Below are 5,103 nucleotides of genomic sequence, written 5' to 3'. Positions count from 1 at the left end.
TAACAAGCAATTTCCAAGATGAGTACTCCACAGAGTGCAAAAAATATATAACTTGATTGAGGCACCTAAAAGTGGTGTAGATGATAGAGGCATTGTTCATCCCTCTTGCGACCACATTAAAGTTGGGATGGAAACACAGAGCAAACAGCAAGCAGAGTCACCTGGGGTCTAGACGAACAAGTCCTATGACTAGGAAGAGAAATAATTAATCACCCTGCAATGGTAGAAAGTAGGAGGGGGTGAAGATGTGAGGCTGCCTAGTCCCAAGCAGCTGAGTGGGACAGAGGCTGTGGCAGCTGCAGATTCTTCTTAAAGGGGCCTGGTCGGTGACAGGACTTTCGTGGTGATGGACTCGCTCACTCTGAGCACTAGTGTTGGGTTGGCTGCTTGGGAGGCACCAGGGACTTATAGGAGGATGCTGAGCTGTTGGAGTGAGGGCCAGAGGCGAGGCTCTCTCCTAGGCAGAAGCGCTGGTGGTATCCATTGTTCATCTGTTGAGCCCTCCCACTCCCAGTGTGTGGAAGAAGTGCCACCATAGCTGGAACATCATCAAACTGGATAAGAGAACTTGCTCTGCCCAGAGGATTCCCTGAAACTCCGCCTCCCCCAACTCATGGCTCCACCCAAGCCACATCCAGGTGTGTCCTTGGTGAGCCCAATGCTTCTTACTGAGCCAACTCTAAGACCCAGAATGGTTCCTGTTTCTGACATGGCCTCTTGAGGCAACTCTAAGCATGACATCTGTGGATTGCTTGCTGAATCATAATAAGTGGCCCTGGAGGGACAAAGGCAGGTGCTAAACTTGGTCTACAGTGGAATCCCTCTCAGGACTGTGCCACTGGACATCTACCACACAAAGCCAAGCTAATAAGATCCAGAGACTTAGGAGCTTTGCTTACTACATAGAAACAGGCACAGGAAGGCAGCCAAAATGGGAAGACAAAGAAGCAGAAACCATATGAGAGAACAGAACAGAGATCCTGGAATAATGGAGACGAAACACTGATTATAAAGACGCTCAATGAACTTAGGGGAAGTGTAGATGAATTCAGTGAGAACTTTAACAAAGAGATAAAAAAACATAAAAATGAAAATGGAAATTATAAAAGGAAACTAGTTAGAAATGAAGAACACATTATCTGAGATGAAAAGTATATTAAATAAAATAAACGGAGTGGATAAAGAAGAGAATCTAACCACCAATATAGAGGATGAGGAAGCCAAGTACATTCAATCAGAAAGGCAAGAAAAAAGAAGCCAAGACTATAATAATAATTTAAGAAGCCTATGGGACACGATTAAATGTAAAAACATCCAGGTAATAAGGGTACCTGAAGGGGACCAAGAAGCTGAAGAGCTATTTGAAGAAATAATGATGGAAAACTTCCATAACCTGGCGAAGGAAATAGACATACAACCCCAAGAAGCTGAGAGAGTCCCCAAAAAAGATGAACCCAAAGAGACCCACACCAAGACATATTATAATTAAAATACCAAAGTTTAAATACAAAGAAAGAATCTTAAAAGCAACAAGAGAAAAGCAGTCAGTTACCTACGATGAAGCACCCATAGACTGGCAGCTGATTTCTCAAAAGAAACTATGCAAGACAGAAGGGCTTGACACAAAATATTCGATGTGATGAAAACCTAAGATCTACAACCAGAATTTTTTTGTCTAGCAAAGCTATCATTGAGAGTTGAAGGACAGACAAAGAGCTTCTCAGACAAAAAATAAGCTAAAGGAATTTACCAGCACCAAATCAGTGTTACAGGAAATGTTGGAGAAACTTAAGAAGAAAAAACATGTATCAAAAACATGAATACAAAATCATACATATATAAAAAAATATAATTCTATCCTGTTTTCTAGGTATTAGAGTTAATACAATAGGATCAGTTGTACATTAAAGTATACACACACACACACACATTTTCCAGGATATGTACTCTTATCTATTTAATATGCCTATAATTGCGGGGGGAAACTCAGTTACTTAAAAAACAATATTGTTTTGACAAATATCTTAAATTATGTTCTCTGTACTCTTTTCAGATTGTCTCTAACGCATAAGTTAATAATGCCTTTTTGTAATGAATACTTGGGGCTATTCAATGACCTTGATCACATTCAAGTTTTTTCAGTGGCTGAATGAATGCAAATATTTTCACTTTATTAAAAAGAAAAGCCTGACATGGCAAACTATTTTCTCTTTTAGAATTATGTTATCTCACAAAATATAAAAGATGATCCATATTAGTACACACAGACATCATACTTTCTACTTTATTAGTTTCTGCCACATTCTACTTTACCATTCCTTTTAGCAACAGGAAACCACAAATGTCAAGAGTTAGAGATTAATTATTACAAATTGTTTTACATAAGTTTGGAGACTGAGAAGTCCCAAATCTACAGGCTGTGTCAGCAAACTGAAGACTCGCCCAAGAAAACCTATGGTTTATTCCTACTCTGAGTTGGAAGATGTGAGAACCAGGAGAGTTAATGGTATAGCTCCTGTCCAAAGTCTGAGACCTAGGAAAAGCCAATGTTTTAGTTTGAGTTCAACAGCAGGAAAAAAAGCTCATGTACCAATTTGAAAAAAGCAAGGCAGAAAAGAAGACTCTCTTCTTACCTGGGAAAGGGCTAGAATTTTTCTTTTTTCAGGCCTTCATCTGACTGAAAGAGGTCCACCAGTATGAAGGAGGGCAATATACTTTTCTCAGTCTACTGAGTTAAATTTTAATATCATCCAAAAACATCCTTATAGGCTATCCAGAATAATGATAGAACAAATATCTGAGCACTTTGCGGTCCATTCAATTTAACACAAATTATCCATCAAAAATCTGTTATATGATTTAAATAAAAAAATCAAATTGTTGTAAGGAGTAATAAACTATTTAATAAAGGCTAGTAGCTAAGTGGTTACCTATTCAGAAAAAGATAATTTATTCCTTATTCGTATAACATAAACTCATTCTAGAAAATTTTGAAAACATGAATAAGAAACTAAAATAGTTTCAGTGGAGTCCAGAACAAGAGAAGGCCTCGCAACAGGTCCAGGTTGCCATACAAGCTGCTCTGCCACTTTGGTTATATCTAGCAGATGTCAATGGTACTTGAAGTGTCAGCAGTGGAAAAGAATGCCTTTTGGAGCCTTTGGTAGGTCCCTCTAGGTGAATCACATTACAGGGCTTTTAGATTTTGGAGCATAGCCCTGACATTCTCTGTAGATAACTATTGCTTTAAAAAAAAAAAATTCATCTTGCTACTAGGCCTCACTAGAACCTGAATGCTTAATAATGATGCATCCGTGCAGATTTATCAATTGTATCACATGTACCACTCTGATGGGGGATGTTGACAATGGGGGAAGCTATGCATGTGTGGGAATGGGAGCACAAGAAAAATCTCTTTACCTTCCTCTCAATTTTACTGTGAACCTAAAACTGCTCAAAAGATAAAGTCTGTCAAAAAATGTGGACGTCACTTCGGAATTGGATAATCGGTTGAGGCTTGAAGAGCTTTTTGGTTCTTATTACAAAACATACTGATTAATTTTTAAAATGCTGTTTAAAATATGGACATTAAAGGTGATTTTTATTTGGTCTCAGAAGGAAATGAAGAACATGTTATAGAACACATTCTCAAGTGGCAAAGTACTTGACTAAATTGTGTTTTTGTGTGTTGTGGAAAATAGAAATTGTAAGTGACTTGGATATTTATCTGAGATTCCTAAGCAAAGAGTTGAAGGCTTGGATTGTTTTCTCCTGGCTGCTTATAGTGCATTGCTAAAGGGGAAAGATAAATGGAAGGGATTCTTAAGATTAAAAGAAATAAGAACTTGCAAGTTCGGGAAATTCTTAATTTATCAATATTGAAAAATATGAAAAAAACATGTTTTGGCAAGAACTCCAAGGGTATGGCTGGAAAATTATATGATAAAGAGGTTATGGTTGTGATTTATTGATCTAAGTGGCTATCTCAGTAGAAGCTAGGAATAAAGATGGAGTTATACCAATACTGTTACTTTGGATTAAAGGGGACAGACAGGATAAAATGAAGAAAGTATGTTGGACTTCAGAGATTTTACAGAAAGGATAATAGAACTATTCTTTTTTGAGCATGTGTTATCCTTCAAGAAAAGAAAAGGATGACCCTGAAGCTGACTCAGAAATCAGTAGCACTGTCATTCCCAACATGGGTCAAAGGACTGCCCCAGGGAGAGCAAGGCTATCTCTTTCTTCATCGTGGGGGGCAGAATTGTCTCCTCATTTTCAACAGACCAGGCTGATGCAGTCTATGTAGTCAGGGGCAGAGGTGGCACAGAAAGCCATGAAAGTGGGGTCACAATCCAAGTCCAATCAGGGTAGAGCTGTCCCCTATAGCTGAGGTTGCAAGGCTGATGCCTAGGGCAGTGGGAGCAGGGCCACCACCCAAGGCTGAAGAGGCTATGATGCCCATAAGGTAGGGCTTTTATCCTGGTTGGTCCAAAGGACAGTGAATTGAGCCAAAGATGATTATTCTTAAGACTTAAAATTGAATAGACTTTACCTTGCTAGGTTTTGGACTTGCTTGGGACCTGTTACCATTTTATTCTTTCTAGATTCTCTCTTTTGTAATGGGAATGGCTATATTATACCTGTTCTACCATTAAGTTTCAGATGCAGAAAACTTGTATGGTTTCACAGGTCCAAAGGTCAAGAGGATTTGGCTTCAGGCTGAATCCTATCTCTAGTATCACCCACAGTTGATTTATATGACATTTGGATGAGATTTGGGACTTAAAATTGATGCTAGAATGGGTTAAGAATTTTAGGCTGTTGGATGAAAGTGACTGTAGTTTACATGTGAAAGGGACACAAATTTGGGAGTCCAAAGGGTAGATTATGGACTGAATTGTGCCATCCCCATATCCACATGTTGAAGGTTCTATCCCCAGAACCTTACAATTTAACTATACTTAGAGATAGGTCCTTTATTTATTTATTTTTTAAAGAATAAGTAATTAAGGTTAATGAAGTCATATGGTTGGTGCCAAATCATGTGGCTATTTTTAAATAAAGGGACTTGGGTAATGTCAGAAGCATGGTGGAGTGAGA

The sequence above is a fragment of the Pteropus vampyrus genome, unplaced genomic scaffold (genome assembly GCF_000151845.1).
Source record: "Pteropus vampyrus isolate Shadow unplaced genomic scaffold, Pvam_2.0 Scaffold63, whole genome shotgun sequence".
Taxonomy (NCBI): domain Eukaryota; kingdom Metazoa; phylum Chordata; class Mammalia; order Chiroptera; family Pteropodidae; genus Pteropus; species Pteropus vampyrus.
The sequence above is the reverse complement of the archived record's forward strand: the minus strand, read 5'-3'. Positions refer to the sequence as shown.